The sequence below is a fragment of the Jatropha curcas genome, chromosome 9 (assembly GCF_041381405.1).
Source record: "Jatropha curcas cultivar XTBG-Jc1 chromosome 9, XTBG_Jcur_1.0, whole genome shotgun sequence".
Taxonomy (NCBI): domain Eukaryota; kingdom Viridiplantae; phylum Streptophyta; class Magnoliopsida; order Malpighiales; family Euphorbiaceae; genus Jatropha; species Jatropha curcas.
The window spans coordinates 22,145,647-22,164,075 of record NC_143159.1 but is presented as its reverse complement, the minus strand read 5'-3'; the positions used below and the strand labels follow the sequence as shown (position 1 = coordinate 22,164,075).

Below are 18,429 nucleotides of genomic sequence, written 5' to 3'. Positions count from 1 at the left end.
ATTGAAGTCTAATCTTATAATTAATAATAATTTTTTCATTTTATCATTTATAATTATTTTATTAAATATACTTAGCTTTTAATGTTGTCTTATCATATTAAAATTAGTTTAAGAAAAATATTATTCGCTTATAGTATGAATATTATATAAATAGAGATAAATAGATAATATAAGAGAAAATTATAATCGTACTTAAGATTGTATAAAAATAAATTGATGAGTATAAACAAAGAGTAATACTAAATAATAACAACGCGCGAAACACATCGCAAAAAAAAACTAGTAGCTAATAAAAGTTACATATTGAGGTGTGAAATAGAAGGGAGGAAAACATTTGTTTTTAGACATGTGACAATGGCTACACCGATTAATTAGAGTTAAGAAACATTATAATGTTTTGTTTGTTTCCATAAAATAACTTGCAGAAAAATATTTTTCAGAATATTTCATTATTTGGGGGTTCAAGAAAATAAGTCAATGGAAAATATTTTCAAAGGAAAATTAAGTCATTTTTAAGAAAATTATTTTCCATCTTCAAGAGCATGAAATATTTTCCGGATTTTGACAAACTTGTTATAACCTTATAAATCCATATTTTGTTAATTTATTAATCATTGTTAGTGAAATAACCCGAATTTTTATTTTCAAAGATTTTTCATTTAAATTTAATAAACTGACAGCGTGGAAAATGTATCTAATTATTTAAATGCAAATTAATAATTTGTACAGTGATAAACCGAATCGAAAACCAATTGAAAAGTCAAAAAAATCAAGTAAAAATCGAGATTTGGGCTGAATCGAACCGAACCAGCCCAAACCCACCCAAATCACATCTAGAACCCTCTTCTCCCCCTATTTCCAGCGCATACTTCACCCTCCCCTACACCATTCTGTGCCTCCACCTGTACGCAGCACCACCAAAGCCTTCTCCTCCACTTTCTTCTTCTTCTTCTTTTCTTTCTTTTATTTTCTTTCTTTCTTCCTTCCTTTCTTCACTGCGCTTGCATTTCTGGTGAGACAGAGCAGAAGAGCCGCGCCACCCACGCCATCGCGCGCCACCGGTGCTCCTCGCCGCAATTGGCCGCCGCAGCAGCTCCGCCAGCAGTCCCACCTTACCCTCGGCCAGATCGTGCAGCGCCAGCTCCTCCTCTAGCTCATCGCGCCACCTGCTCGCAGTTCCGGTGAGCGCAGCAACCTGGTTTGGTCGACTCAATGCCATTGCTCTCACTTGCTCTTAGTTCCGGCACACGTAGCTCCCTTTTTCCAGTCGAACAATTCCGGCAGCAAGATTTTGGGTATATAAATTTAATTTTTAGACTATTTTTAGAATGTTTTTCTTAGTTTTGTGATTAGCTAATTTATTTTGCATTGATTTAATTCTAGTATAATTCCATTCGTGTGGATTTAATTAAGGAACCTTGATAATGATATATTAATAGGATTAAAGTGTAGATTAAGGTAGTTTAGGTATAATGTTATTGTATATTATAATTTTGGTTGTGTGGGGATGTTGAGATTGAAGGAGGATGGGAAAAATTTTATTTGATTAATTGCCTGACGGATGGGCCGTATGGATTGAGTTGAATATTTGTTAAATTGTTGATATTTTAACAGGTGGATAGTCTAATTTTTAGGGGAGATGCTGCCGAAATTTCGGTAGAAAATAAAATTAAGTATAGAAATTAAATTACTTATAGAAATTAAATTATTTATAGGAATTAAAAATATAGAATAAGAGTATTAGAGTGATAAATAAATAAAGAAACCCAATATATATCTATAAATATATATAGTTTAAATTAATAAGTGAATTAAATGACTGGTAACCAAAATTAGTAAACGAATATGAAATAGAATCTTCAAATTTAAAATTCTTACTTAGAATTTTATTGTTTATTTTAGAGGTTTATAAAATTCCGAAATGCGAGGACAAAGGCTGGAAGCACGTGGCTAGAAAGGCAGTCCCCTTAGAAGACAATAAAGATTTGTGAGTAGTGTTAGATAATTTGCCTCATCCGCCTGCATTCATGCATTCATGGTTAAATGTTATCATGCATTATCGCCATATTGTGATGCACTATTTGTTGATATTAAATATTGCTTGATTACTTGTGCTGTGATATTGTTGTGCCTTGTTTGTGTGGAATTAGGATGAAGTGGGTCACCATGGGTTTGTGAGACTGTTACTGTATATGGATCTTGATACTGATTACTGTTAGCCGGGTAAATGGGAGATCGGCGCCCCCGTGTGCACCTACTGTTACCGTTACTGTTAACCACAGGTTGGCTTCTTTATTTGGGCGCACCGGATAATCTAGGTTTGATCGCAGCCCGCAGGGTGGCCTCCTGTTGTGAGCGCCTGATGATCTAGATTTGAAGGAGACGACCGGGTTGCCTCCTGTTGGTATTTAAAAAAAAAAAAAAAAAACAGAGAGAATGGAAAAACAATGAGAGGGCTGGTCAAGTGAGGATTAGACCGGTCGGCCAGAATAGGGGATCGGCTCCCTGGTGCACACGTGAGAGGATGGGCCATGTGGGAGGACGGCTCATCGGGGGTTTCGGTGACTCCACTGACTAATTTCCACGTGATGTGATTATATGAAGGTGATAATACTTGTGATTGCTGTTGTATTGCCATTTGTGTGACAAACTGCATGATCATATAATTAAACGGTAACCAGATAAAAATATTTTCGCATCTGTGTGATTGTGTGGGGTGAGAGGGTCATCTAACCCTACTCATTGAGTTTGGCGCTCATCCCTGCCTACTTATTTTTTTTCCAGGTAATAGAAGAAAGAAAAATCCTATGGAGTTGAGACAATAATTATAGAAGATTGTTAATGATAGAAATGACGATGTAAATGTAAAGGTAGAGTTCCGCAATTGTATTCCAGTTGGGTTGTAAATGAATAATAAAAGTCCATATTAAATATATGAACTGTATTAGTGATACATAACTGAAATAAATTATTGGGCTTGCATCCACAGTTATGAATAGGAAATGACGTTTGCATAATATAGGCTTACTACGGACTTCGGGGGCCTTAAGCCCACCCAGGTCCTAGTGCCGGTCCGGCCCATGGAAACGGGTCGTGACAAAGTTGGTATCAGAGCATTAAATTGGGCCTTAGGAATCAATTGCGGAACATAGGAAATTGAATATAAAACTCCTACGTTGGGATCGGCCGTAACCAACTAAGGAGAGACACTAAATAGAAAATGGTCTTGGTGCAGGTGGACGCACTGTGCACTAAGGCGGTTACAAAATCATAAATAAAATAAATAATGATAATAAATACATAAATAAATGGGGAAAAATAATTATATTAACAGTTAATCAAAGCTTTGAAACGCAGGAGAAATTAGAAGGAAGTGCAGTGGCCTGATCAACCAGTGTACTCTTTCTAATGGAAACTGTGTCCTTAGCTTAAAAATTTAAATTTTCTTCTATGGAATAAATAATTCAATAATGTAATTATGTAAGAAAATAAGTGATATATGATTAATAGGTTGAAGTTAAATGATAAAAGCATGCTAGTGTATTTATGTTGAGAATGAGTTGTTAGTGTTAATTAATAAGAAAACTAGATGATTCGGATTCAAGGACATTAGGATGTATGTAATTAGAGTATTGATTTGAACATATCTATTTGATGAAGTTTATGTGATATTGGTTGGTGGAATTTATTATGGCTATTGAGGTAAGCATTTTTCTGGATGGAATATATACATTGGTGTCATTACAGAAATAATATTTATAAGGTGTAAATACTAAATGAATTGGTGTGATTTGCAATAGTAATTGATGATGAGTAATTTTTGTTGTACAAAATAATGTTGGTGGAATTATTTTATGAAGTGATTTTTAATTATGAGAAGTGATTTTTAATTGTGAGAAGTAATTTCTGCTTGATGGAATGAATTGTTATTGTGGTGTTCATCAGCTATTTCTTTTTAAGTGTATGAATACAGGGAATAATATAAATTATTGTGGTTATAAGAAAAGTACATTGTGATTCTTAGTAAGAGATAAATTGCTTTATATAAATGATGATGGAGATTGTGTGGATTGTGGCACCTTATGGTTTAATAAGACGTGATTATGAGTTAAATGCAACAAGATTTAGCCTTTTTATGTATAAATAAGGACTATTGTTTAATGAGAGATTCTATGAACTGAGCAAAAGTAAATGACTTATATTAAGAAATTAAGATAATTATGTTATATAAATAGTGAACCATGATAGTTAAGTGAATTGATGAATGATATGGGACATTAAGGGATAATTGTCCTATTATTGACTTGATGTTATACCAATGAATTAGATAAGTAAGAATGGAGCTAGTTCTGTTCTTGTATGGATATTAAGAAAAGAATTCATTACAGAAATATGAGGAGTATAGATTAGTATGGTTTAAATGAGGGTAATTAGTATTTAGAGTTTTGATAAATTAGGAATCACTATTATTAAGAGTGATTAGAATAGAGTAATGATGTATCAGGGGATCTAAGATAAAAATTTGTATACTGTGAGATTTCATGATTATGGAAAAAAAAAAAAATCTATGTATATATATAATAATACATGTATAAATAAATAACATAATAATAAATCGATAAATAGATATAAAGATATATATAGAATAAAAGAAAATAATAAAAAGTATATGTGACATAAAATAAGAATAATGATAATAATAGTAATAGTAACAGTAATAATGGTAATAGTAATAATAATAATAATACTAACAAAATCTATAAGGTATAATAATAATTTACGAGTTATATCGACCGAATTTATATATGGAGCCTATCGATATACTATGTGTAAGTGCCAAGTGTTGTGCGTAAGAATAATTGAGAATAAGAGTTGTTAAAGAATCATATGACTATGATTGTGAATAAATATAATTTCTTGATGTAAAGTAGTTAAAATAAGAAATTCCTATTACTTAGTGTAATTTTGTAAGTTACTTATTTTATTGGATGGAGAAGGAAAGTTATAATTATGATCTTAGTAGAACATAAAGGTATTTGGAGCATTTTCATTTAATAATAAGCCAGTGAGGTCTTAATTTATGATTCATTTGGATTATTGTAGATTTGTGTAAGAACAAACCAGTGAATTTGGGATAATTTTTGCGAATTTAGTAAGGAAAATACACACAAGTATTCGAGGATTGAAAACATAAACTATAAGATTATTGGATGGGTAACGAGATGGTTAAGATTACATCTTAATTATGTTGGAATGCCAACTCATGTGTGTCAGTTAGATAAATTATTATTTTAAATTACCTATGGAGTGATCGAGGTACCAATTAAGGTGAGAATGATTGAAATATAATTTGGAGTCAATGTAAAAACCTATTCCGAATTTCTTAGTAATTGGTAGCAATTATGATTGAATGAATATAATTGTGTTATAGATGGCAATTTACGATATATCTTGTGGTTTAAGGGAATACTTCATTAGTTAAATCCATTCGAGGACTGGTACATTGTAATTCTGATGTGGAAGGATTCAATGAGGTATTAACCTTGTTTGAGTACAGAATATAGAGGGAACATAATTAAGGTTGAGGATATTGTATTAGGTATAAATTTTACAAATTTTGGAAGTGATAGACATTACGATAGGCTTGGAGAAAAGGAATAACCCAATAATATTATTATCTGAATATTCATAGGCATTCATGGGATTAAGAATAAACTTAAAATACAGGACATAGTTAATCAGGAGTTGGATAATAGAATGGTGTTTGCAAATTTTAGAAAATAAATTAAGAATTATCCGGCATGGCAACAGCTTACCTGGCTAGTTGCATAAGTTCTTGTCATAATTAGTTAAGAAATGGTATGGTATGACAAATTGGAAAGAGGAATACAGAAGTCAATAACTAAAATAGGGACTTGATTGTGAATTTAAATTCTCTCTATATAGTTGATGTACTACTTGTTTTTATGGGATTCTTGTTAGTAGGATTTGAAGAGAGGTTGTATATCTATCTTTCGTTGGAAAATGGTGAAGTTGATAAATGAGTGATGAGCTTGGGATAGAGGTTAGGATCTCCTATCTGTTGATAGCAACTAGCTAGAGAAATGTCATGATTTTGTTTGATATAAGCTTGTAGTAATACCATGACTTTGTTCTCTTTAATTGGAAAGGATTAAATGGTACTTAATGGTAGAACTTGATGATAATCGAAAACCTCCTTGAATTGGTAGCAACCATCTTATCTAATTATAAACTTCTTCCATGATTATTGGAGCAATGATATTAATATTTGGAATTTATGGAAAATGGATGAGTCAGCATGTAGGTTTTGAATTTTGAAATACGGATTCTAAATTGGGATAGTAGTAAATTTGAATATGTGGATTCTTGTATCAGAAGACTTAATACTTGGTTTGTGTATGAGCGTCTTATTGAGTGATAATCATTGCCTACAATAGCTAGTGAAAGGTAAATGAGGCGATACATCAATGTAGGTCACATGATATATAGCCAATTAGATTAATAACTCTTACTTGAAAATATGTTATAAGGGACTTAAATTCTTACGTGTAAAGGTGAATATTAGTGTCGAATCTGTGCTTGGGGTTATGAATATTTGACTTGAGTTGTGTGCTTGGGGTTATGAAAATTTTACTTGATTTGATGACTTGTAGATACAGTACAACTCAAGTTTAAATTAACAATGGTAATAAGGTAGATAACTTTGGGGATGGATTCATCTTATAATCATCCTACCCTCCCGATATATTAGATTTTCTCCTTAGGTCTGTTCATTGGTTTATCTTACTTAATAAATTTAATAAAGAAATTAGTTTCGCCGCTCTGACTAACGAACTCAAAAATATTTACCTCATCGTCTTGATTCACCCTTCTAGCTGCTTAGAAGGATAATTATTCTCCTGAATGTGAATGTCATAACTTTTAGCATTTGCAGCATTATGTGAGAAGCACAACCACCATTGTCGTAAACAACTGTCGCATCCTAGTTTCTTGTTATTTTCAAAATTCGAGGACGAATTTTCTTATAAGGGGGGAAGACTGAAATAACCCGAATTTTTATTTTCAAAGATTTTTCATTTAAATTTAATAAACTGATAGCGTGGAAAATGTATCTAATTATTTAAATGCAAATTAATAATTTGTACAGTGATAAACCGAATCGAAAACCAATTGAAAAGTCAAAAAAATCAAGTAAAAATCGAGATTTGGGCTGAATCGAACCGAACCAGCCCAAACCCACCCAAATCACATCTAGAACCCTCTTCTCCCCCTATTTCCAGCGCATACTTCACCCTCCCCTACACCATTCTGTGCCTCCACCTGTACGCAGCACCACCAAAGCCTTCTCCTCCACTTTCTTCTTCTTCTTCTTTTCTTTCTTTTATTTTCTTTCTTTCTTCCTTCCTTTCTTCACTGCGCTTGCATTTCTGGTGAGACAGAGCAGAAGAGCCGCGCCACCCACGCCATCGCGCGCCACCGGTGCTCCTCGCCGCAATTGGCCGCCGCAGCAGCTCCGCCAGCAGTCCCACCTTACCCTCGGCCAGATCGTGCAGCGCCAGCTCCTCCTCTAGCTCATCGCGCCACCTGCTCGCAGTTCCGGTGAGCGCAGCAACCTGGTTTGGTCGACTCAATGCCATTGCTCTCACTTGCTCTTAGTTCCGGCACACGTAGCTCCCTTTTTCCAGTCGAACAATTCCGGCAGCAAGATTTTGGGTATATAAATTTAATTTTTAGACTATTTTTAGAATGTTTTTCTTAGTTTTGTGATTAGCTAATTTATTTTGCATTGATTTAATTCTAGTATAATTCCATTCGTGTGGATTTAATTAAGGAACCTTGATAATGATATATTAATAGGATTAAAGTGTAGATTAAGGTAGTTTAGGTATAATGTTATTGTATATTATAATTTTGGTTGTGTGGGGATGTTGAGATTGAAGGAGGATGGGAAAAATTTTATTTGATTAATTGCCTGACGGATGGGCCGTATGGATTGAGTTGAATATTTGTTAAATTGTTGATATTTTAACAGGTGGATAGTCTAATTTTTAGGGGAGATGCTGCCGAAATTTCGGTAGAAAATAAAATTAAGTATAGAAATTAAATTACTTATAGAAATTAAATTATTTATAGGAATTAAAAATATAGAATAAGAGTATTAGAGTGATAAATAAATAAAGAAACCCAATATATATCTATAAATATATATAGTTTAAATTAATAAGTGAATTAAATGACTGGTAACCAAAATTAGTAAACGAATATGAAATAGAATCTTCAAATTTAAAATTCTTACTTAGAATTTTATTGTTTATTTTAGAGGTTTATAAAATTCCGAAATGCGAGGACAAAGGCTGGAAGCACGTGGCTAGAAAGGCAGTCCCCTTAGAAGACAATAAAGATTTGTGAGTAGTGTTAGATAATTTGCCTCATCCGCCTGCATTCATGCATTCATGGTTAAATGTTATCATGCATTATCGCCATATTGTGATGCACTATTTGTTGATATTAAATATTGCTTGATTACTTGTGCTGTGATATTGTTGTGCCTTGTTTGTGTGGAATTAGGATGAAGTGGGTCACCATGGGTTTGTGAGACTGTTACTGTATATGGATCTTGATACTGATTACTGTTAGCCGGGTAAATGGGAGATCGGCGCCCCCGTGTGCACCTACTGTTACCGTTACTGTTAACCACAGGTTGGCTTCTTTATTTGGGCGCACCGGATAATCTAGGTTTGATCGCAGCCCGCAGGGTGGCCTCCTGTTGTGAGCGCCTGATGATCTAGATTTGAAGGAGACGACCGGGTTGCCTCCTGTTGGTATTTAAAAAAAAAAAAAAAAAACAGAGAGAATGGAAAAACAATGAGAGGGCTGGTCAAGTGAGGATTAGACCGGTCGGCCAGAATAGGGGATCGGCTCCCTGGTGCACACGTGAGAGGATGGGCCATGTGGGAGGACGGCTCATCGGGGGTTTCGGTGACTCCACTGACTAATTTCCACGTGATGTGATTATATGAAGGTGATAATACTTGTGATTGCTGTTGTATTGCCATTTGTGTGACAAACTGCATGATCATATAATTAAACGGTAACCAGATAAAAATATTTTCGCATCTGTGTGATTGTGTGGGGTGAGAGGGTCATCTAACCCTACTCATTGAGTTTGGCGCTCATCCCTGCCTACTTATTTTTTTTCCAGGTAATAGAAGAAAGAAAAATCCTATGGAGTTGAGACAATAATTATAGAAGATTGTTAATGATAGAAATGACGATGTAAATGTAAAGGTAGAGTTCCGCAATTGTATTCCAGTTGGGTTGTAAATGAATAATAAAAGTCCATATTAAATATATGAACTGTATTAGTGATACATAACTGAAATAAATTATTGGGCTTGCATCCACAGTTATGAATAGGAAATGACGTTTGCATAATATAGGCTTACTACGGACTTCGGGGGCCTTAAGCCCACCCAGGTCCTAGTGCCGGTCCGGCCCATGGAAACGGGTCGTGACAAAGTTGGTATCAGAGCATTAAATTGGGCCTTAGGAATCAATTGCGGAACATAGGAAATTGAATATAAAACTCCTACGTTGGGATCGGCCGTAACCAACTAAGGAGAGACACTAAATAGAAAATGGTCTTGGTGCAGGTGGACGCACTGTGCACTAAGGCGGTTACAAAATCATAAATAAAATAAATAATGATAATAAATACATAAATAAATGGGGAAAAATAATTATATTAACAGTTAATCAAAGCTTTGAAACGCAGGAGAAATTAGAAGGAAGTGCAGTGGCCTGATCAACCAGTGTACTCTTTCTAATGGAAACTGTGTCCTTAGCTTAAAAATTTAAATTTTCTTCTATGGAATAAATAATTCAATAATGTAATTATGTAAGAAAATAAGTGATATATGATTAATAGGTTGAAGTTAAATGATAAAAGCATGCTAGTGTATTTATGTTGAGAATGAGTTGTTAGTGTTAATTAATAAGAAAACTAGATGATTCGGATTCAAGGACATTAGGATGTATGTAATTAGAGTATTGATTTGAACATATCTATTTGATGAAGTTTATGTGATATTGGTTGGTGGAATTTATTATGGCTATTGAGGTAAGCATTTTTCTGGATGGAATATATACATTGGTGTCATTACAGAAATAATATTTATAAGGTGTAAATACTAAATGAATTGGTGTGATTTGCAATAGTAATTGATGATGAGTAATTTTTGTTGTACAAAATAATGTTGGTGGAATTATTTTATGAAGTGATTTTTAATTATGAGAAGTGATTTTTAATTGTGAGAAGTAATTTCTGCTTGATGGAATGAATTGTTATTGTGGTGTTCATCAGCTATTTCTTTTTAAGTGTATGAATACAGGGAATAATATAAATTATTGTGGTTATAAGAAAAGTACATTGTGATTCTTAGTAAGAGATAAATTGCTTTATATAAATGATGATGGAGATTGTGTGGATTGTGGCACCTTATGGTTTAATAAGACGTGATTATGAGTTAAATGCAACAAGATTTAGCCTTTTTATGTATAAATAAGGACTATTGTTTAATGAGAGATTCTATGAACTGAGCAAAAGTAAATGACTTATATTAAGAAATTAAGATAATTATGTTATATAAATAGTGAACCATGATAGTTAAGTGAATTGATGAATGATATGGGACATTAAGGGATAATTGTCCTATTATTGACTTGATGTTATACCAATGAATTAGATAAGTAAGAATGGAGCTAGTTCTGTTCTTGTATGGATATTAAGAAAAGAATTCATTACAGAAATATGAGGAGTATAGATTAGTATGGTTTAAATGAGGGTAATTAGTATTTAGAGTTTTGATAAATTAGGAATCACTATTATTAAGAGTGATTAGAATAGAGTAATGATGTATCAGGGGATCTAAGATAAAAATTTGTATACTGTGAGATTTCATGATTATGGAAAAAAAAAAAATCTATGTATATATATAATAATACATGTATAAATAAATAACATAATAATAAATCGATAAATAGATATAAAGATATATATAGAATAAAAGAAAATAATAAAAAGTATATGTGACATAAAATAAGAATAATGATAATAATAGTAATAGTAACAGTAATAATGGTAATAGTAATAATAATAATAATACTAACAAAATCTATAAGGTATAATAATAATTTACGAGTTATATCGACCGAATTTATATATGGAGCCTATCGATATACTATGTGTAAGTGCCAAGTGTTGTGCGTAAGAATAATTGAGAATAAGAGTTGTTAAAGAATCATATGACTATGATTGTGAATAAATATAATTTCTTGATGTAAAGTAGTTAAAATAAGAAATTCCTATTACTTAGTGTAATTTTGTAAGTTACTTATTTTATTGGATGGAGAAGGAAAGTTATAATTATGATCTTAGTAGAACATAAAGGTATTTGGAGCATTTTCATTTAATAATAAGCAGTGAGGTCTTAATTTATGATTCATTTGGATTATTGTAGATTTGTGTAAGAACAAACCAGTGAATTTGGGATAATTTTTGCGAATTTAGTAAGGAAAATACACACAAGTATTCGAGGATTGAAAACATAAACTATAAGATTATTGGATGGGTAACGAGATGGTTAAGATTACATCTTAATTATGTTGGAATGCCAACTCATGTGTGTCAGTTAGATAAATTATTATTTTAAATTACCTATGGAGTGATCGAGGTACCAATTAAGGTGAGAATGATTGAAATATAATTTGGAGTCAATGTAAAAACCTATTCCGAATTTCTTAGTAATTGGTAGCAATTATGATTGAATGAATATAATTGTGTTATAGATGGCAATTTACGATATATCTTGTGGTTTAAGGGAATACTTCATTAGTTAAATCCATTCGAGGACTGGTACATTGTAATTCTGATGTGGAAGGATTCAATGAGGTATTAACCTTGTTTGAGTACAGAATATAGAGGGAACATAATTAAGGTTGAGGATATTGTATTAGGTATAAATTTTACAAATTTTGGAAGTGATAGACATTACGATAGGCTTGGAGAAAAGGAATAACCCAATAATATTATTATCTGAATATTCATAGGCATTCATGGGATTAAGAATAAACTTAAAATACAGGACATAGTTAATCAGGAGTTGGATAATAGAATGGTGTTTGCAAATTTTAGAAAATAAATTAAGAATTATCCGGCATGGCAACAGCTTACCTGGCTAGTTGCATAAGTTCTTGTCATAATTAGTTAAGAAATGGTATGGTATGACAAATTGGAAAGAGGAATACAGAAGTCAATAACTAAAATAGGGACTTGATTGTGAATTTAAATTCTCTCTATATAGTTGATGTACTACTTGTTTTTATGGGATTCTTGTTAGTAGGATTTGAAGAGAGGTTGTATATCTATCTTTCGTTGGAAAATGGTGAAGTTGATAAATGAGTGATGAGCTTGGGATAGAGGTTAGGATCTCCTATCTGTTGATAGCAACTAGCTAGAGAAATGTCATGATTTTGTTTGATATAAGCTTGTAGTAATACCATGACTTTGTTCTCTTTAATTGGAAAGGATTAAATGGTACTTAATGGTAGAACTTGATGATAATCGAAAACCTCCTTGAATTGGTAGCAACCATCTTATCTAATTATAAACTTCTTCCATGATTATTGGAGCAATGATATTAATATTTGAAATTTATGGAAAATGGATGAGTCAGCATGTAGGTTTTGAATTTTGAAATACGGATTCTAAATTGGGATAGTAGTAAATTTGAATATGTGGATTCTTGTATCAGAAGACTTAATACTTGGTTTGTGTATGAGCGTCTTATTGAGTGATAATCATTGCCTATAATAGCTAGTGAAAGGTAAATGAGGCGATACATCAATGTAGGTCACATGATATATAGCCAATTAGATTAATAACTCTTACTTGAAAATATGTTATAAGGGACTTAAATTCTTACGTGTAAAGGTGAATATTAGTGTCGAATCTATGCTTGGGGTTATGAATATTTGACTTGAGTTGTGTGCTTGGGGTTATGAAAATTTTACTTGATTTGATGACTTGTAGATACAGTACAACTCAAGTTTAAATTAACAATGGTAATAAGGTAGATAACTTTGGGGATGGATTCATCTTATAATCATCCTACCCTCCCGATATATTAGATTTTCTCCTTAGGTCTGTTCATTGGTTTATCTTACTTAATAAATTTAATAAAGAAATTAGTTTCGCCGCTCTGACTAACGAACTCAAAAATATTTACCTCATCGTCTTGATTCACCCTTCTAGCTGCTTAGAAGGATAATTATTCTCCTGAATGTGAATGTCATAACTTTTAGCATTTGCAGCATTATGTGAGAAGCACAACCACCATTGTCGTAAACAACTGTCGCATCCTAGTTTCTTGTTATTTTCAAAATTCGAGGACGAATTTTCTTATAAGGGGGGAAGACTGAAATAACCCGAATTTTTATTTTCAAAGATTTTTCATTTAAATTTAATAAACTGACAGCGTGGAAAATGTATCTAATTATTTAAATGCAAATTAATAATTTGTACAGTGATAAACCGAATCGAAAACCAATTGAAAAGTCAAAAAAATCAAGTAAAAATCGAGATTTGGGCTGAATCGAACCGAACCAGCCCAAACCCACCCAAATCACATCTAGAACCCTCTTCTCCCCCTATTTCCAGCGCATACTTCACCCTCCCCTACACCATTCTGTGCCTCCACCTGTACGCAGCACCACCAAAGCCTTCTCCTCCACTTTCTTCTTCTTCTTCTTTTCTTTCTTTTATTTTCTTTCTTTCTTCCTTCCTTTCTTCACTGCGCTTGCATTTCTAGTGAGACAGAGCAGAAGAGCCGCGCCACCCACGCCATCGCGCGCCACCGGTGCTCCTCGCCGCAATTGGCCGCCGCAGCAGCTCCGCCAGCAGTCCCACCTTACCCTCGGCCAGATCGTGCAGCGCCAGCTCCTCCTCTAGCTCATCGCGCCACCTGCTCGCAGTTCCGGTGAGCGCAGCAACCTGGTTTGGTCGACTCAATGCCATTGCTCTCACTTGCTCTTAGTTCCGGCACACGTAGCTCCCTTTTTCCAGTCGAACAATTCCGGCAGCAAGATTTTGGGTATATAAATTTAATTTTTAGACTATTTTTAGAATGTTTTTCTTAGTTTTGTGATTAGCTAATTTATTTTGCATTGATTTAATTCTAGTATAATTCCATTCGTGTGGATTTAATTAAGGAACCTTGATAATGATATATTAATAGGATTAAAGTGTAGATTAAGGTAGTTTAGGTATAATGTTATTGTATATTATAATTTTGGTTGTGTGGGGATGTTGAGATTGAAGGAGGATGGGAAAAATTTTATTTGATTAATTGCCTGACGGATGGGCCGTATGGATTGAGTTGAATATTTGTTAAATTGTTGATATTTTAACAGGTGGATAGTCTAATTTTTAGGGGAGATGCTGCCGAAATTTCGGTAGAAAATAAAATTAAGTATAGAAATTAAATTACTTATAGAAATTAAATTATTTATAGAAATTAAAAATATAGAATAAGAGTATTAGAGTGATAAATAAATAAAGAAACCCAATATATATCTATAAATATATATAGTTTAAATTAATAAGTGAATTAAATGACTGGTAACCAAAATTAGTAAACGAATATGAAATAGAATCTTCAAATTTAAAATTCTTACTTAGAATTTTATTGTTTATTTTAGAGGTTTATAAAATTCCGAAATGCGAGGACAAAGGCTGGAAGCACGTGGCTAGAAAGGCAGTCCCCTTAGAAGACAATAAAGATTTGTGAGTAGTGTTAGATAATTTGCCTCATCCGCCTGCATTCATGCATTCATGGTTAAATGTTATCATGCATTATCGCCATATTGTGATGCACTATTTGTTGATATTAAATATTGCTTGATTACTTGTGCTGTGATATTGTTGTGCCTTGTTTGTGTGGAATTAGGATGAAGTGGGTCACCATGGGTTTGTGAGACTGTTACTGTATATGGATCTTGATACTGATTACTGTTAGCCAGGTAAATGGGAGATCGGCGCCCCCGTGTGCACCTACTGTTACCGTTACTGTTAACCACAGGTTGGCTTCTTTATTTGGGCGCACCGGATAATCTAGGTTTGATCGCAGCCCGCAGGGTGGCCTCCTGTTGTGAGCGCCTGATGATCTAGATTTGAAGGAGACGACCGGGTTGCCTCCTGTTGGTATTTAAAAAAAAAAAAAAACAGAGAGAATGGAAAAACAATGAGAGGGCTGGTCAAGTGAGGATTAGACCGGTCGGCCAGAATAGGGGATCGGCTCCCTGGTGCACACGTGAGAGGATGGGCCATGTGGGAGGACGGCTCATCGGGGGTTTTGGTGACTCCACTGACTAATTTCCACGTGATGTGATTATATGAAGGTGATAATACTTGTGATTGCTGTTGTATTGCCATTTGTGTGACAAACTGCATGATCATATAATTAAACGGTAACCAGATAAAAATATTTTCGCATCTGTGTGATTGTGTGGGGTGAGAGGGTCATCTAACCCTACTCATTGAGTTTGGCGCTCATCCCTGCCTACTTATTTTTTTTCCAGGTAATAGAAGAAAGAAAAATCCTATGGAGTTGAGACAATAATTATAGAAGATTGTTAATGATAGAAATGACGATGTAAATGTAAAGGTAGAGTTCCGCAATTGTATTCCAGTTGGGTTGTAAATGAATAATAAAAGTCCATATTAAATATATGAACTGTATTAGTGATACATAACTGAAATAAATTATTGGGCTTGCATCCACAGTTATGAATAGGAAATGACATTTGCATAATATAGGCTTACTACGGACTTCGGGGGCCTTAAGCCCACCCAGGTCCTAGTGCCGGTCCGGCCCATGGAAACGGGTCGTGACAGTTAGCGACTACCATCGGCGACTTTCATAATTTATTTTTTTTTTTTGCATTATTTTCATATTTAACAATAATATTTTTAAAATATAAAATTTATATTATTAGTATTTTTATTTTTATGGTCATGCGAATTAAAATTTTTAATATTTTTAACTAATTTTCAAATTGCAACCAAACAATAGAAAATAAATCATTTGGAAAATATTTTCAACTTGGAAAATATTTTCAAGGAAAAAGGAAAACATTTTCCTTGAAAAATATTTTCCAAATGTAAGTTATTTTCCGGAAATAAATGGAGCCTAAATTTCTTAATCTACGGATAGGATATCTTTGCTTTACTACATTCGAACTTAATATATCTATCCATAGAGGATAGGAGAACCAACAGCTATGTAAAACCTGAAAAATTAAGGTAAAAACGATTGCATTTGGCAAGCTTTTGTGATGGTGCAATATTTAATCAATTGCATTCGGCTGGTTTTGGAGTAGCCCTGGAAGACGCAAAAGGAAGTTTTATTCAAGCTATATATTGAATGTTTGAGAGCTATAAGGACCCCCTTATCGTTGAAGAGTTGGCTTTAAGGTCTTGCCTCGCGTGGATTCAAGACAGGCATCTTGCACCTGGATGCATTTTTATTGACTCTCAAAATATTATTTTTGTTTTAAGGTCTACTTATAGAGATTTATCTTATTTTGGATCTATTATTAATGATTGTAAGACTCTTATGGAAATCTAATGTGTCAATTAGATGGAGTATGAGACAAGCAAACATAAGGGCTCATTCGCTTGCTCAAGCTGCCTAAAATGTTGGGAAAAAATTACGCAAAATCCCCTTTACGAGGGAGCAAAAGAAAATAATAACACAGAATTTGATAACGGAGTTCGGCCAATCTTGCCTACGTCTCCGGACTGCCACAGATCTTTTATAGAAGAAAAATAAATACAGTGTTTACATACACTCACAACCCTCTATTTAAGAATACCTGAAAAATTAAGCTTAATTTTTCTTCTTGAATGATCTCACTATTTTTCTCTCTCACAATTGCTCTCTCACAATTGCTCTCACTCTCTCTGTCTTGTTGGTGTGTGTTAAACGGAGCAAATCCTCTCCTATTTATAGGAGAGGAGGATGAGAGAGCCGTGTATCATTTATACACGGCACTCCATCTTTGTCAAGGTCGCTTGCCAACTTCTGCCAACTTTGTTTTTCTTTTCATCACGTGTGTAGGTACACCTAACTTTGACAATCTCCCACTTGAAGACTGATTTCAATCTGTCTTCACACATTAATTCTGCGGCAATCTTCTCTGGTCTATTTATTCTAGCAGGCCAACTGAAGTCGAGCACAACTTCAGTTTGTCAATGGTCACCACCTTTGTTAACATGTCTGCTGGATTCTTACTTCCTTGGATCTTCTCCAGTATTAACACATCATCTTCTAATAGAGATCTGATGAAGTGATAACGAAGTCCAATATGCTTGGTTCTGGAATGAAATGCTGAATTTTTTGCCAAGTGTATTGCACTCTGACTATCACTGTACAAAACATTCTTTTTCTGTTTGAAACCCAACTCTGTTAACAAACCTTGAAGCCATATCATCTCTTTGCTGGCTTCTGTCACTGCGACATATTCAGCTTCTGTTGTGGATAGAGCTACAATCTTCTGTACCTGTGACATCCAACAAACAGCTGTAGTACCAACAGTGAAAATATAACCTGTGGTGCTTCTTCGGTGATCAATGTCGCCTCCATAGTCTGCATCTACATAACCTTGTACTTTTAGTTCTCCTTTACCAAAGTACAAACACTTCTCAGTAGTGCCTCGTAGATACCTCAAAATCCACTTCACCGCTTCCCAATGAGCTTTCCTTGGATTTGACATATACCTGCTAACAACTCCCACTGCATGGCCAATATCTGGTCTCGTACAGACCATCGCATACATCAAACTTCCTATGGCTGAAGCATAAGGAATTTTGGCCATGTCTTTTCTCTCTTCTTCCGTCTGAGGGGACTGGTCCTTGGATAGGTGAAAATGGCTAGCCAAGGGTGTGCTGACCGGCTTAGCTTCGTTCATATTGAATCTTTGCAATACACGATTGATGTAATCCGCCTGAGATAACTGCAACACCTGTTTTTGCTTATCTCTCGTGATTTGCATTCCAAGAATCTTTTTCGCTAGACCCAAGTCCTTCATGTCAAATTCTTTTGACAATTGCTTCTTCAAGTTTCTGATATCATCCATATTTGAACCTGCTACTAACATATCATCAACATAAAGCAGTAAAATGATATAACTGGACCTGTATCTTTTGAAGAAGCAACAGTGGTCGGCGTTGCACTTCTGGAAGCCTTCATTGTGCATGAAACTGTCGAACTTTTTATACCACTGTCTTGGAGCTTGTTTCAGTCCATACAAGCTCTTCTTGAGTTTGCACACCATATTCTCTTTTCCTTT

General features: G+C 34.0%; 3 long non-coding RNA genes across 6 annotated transcripts; all 3 read left to right on the top strand.

The window, feature by feature from the left end:
- Positions 1-904: 904 nt before the first annotated feature.
- On the top strand, positions 905-3,003 carry LOC149493808 (uncharacterized). 2 transcript variants are annotated; one of them, XR_016322470.1, is made up of 3 exons: positions 905-1,295; positions 1,903-1,987; positions 2,785-3,003. It is a non-coding gene; the product is annotated as an uncharacterized LOC149493808 (long non-coding RNA). The 2 variants fall into 2 exon arrangements; XR_016322469.1 differs by lacking the exon at positions 1,903-1,987.
- Positions 3,004-7,343: 4,340 nt separating this feature from the next.
- Positions 7,344-9,442, top strand: LOC149493807 (uncharacterized). Of its 2 annotated transcripts, XR_016322466.1 has the most exons (3): positions 7,344-7,734; positions 8,342-8,426; positions 9,224-9,442. It is a non-coding gene; the product is annotated as an uncharacterized LOC149493807 (long non-coding RNA). The 2 variants fall into 2 exon arrangements; XR_016322467.1 differs by lacking the exon at positions 8,342-8,426.
- A 4,465-nt stretch (positions 9,443-13,907) lies between these two features.
- On the top strand, positions 13,908-15,876 carry LOC149493806 (uncharacterized). 2 transcript variants are annotated; one of them, XR_016322630.1, is made up of 3 exons: positions 13,908-14,171; positions 14,779-14,863; positions 15,658-15,876. It is a non-coding gene; the product is annotated as an uncharacterized LOC149493806 (long non-coding RNA). The 2 variants fall into 2 exon arrangements; XR_016322631.1 differs by lacking the exon at positions 14,779-14,863.
- Positions 15,877-18,429: the final 2,553 nt, after the last annotated feature.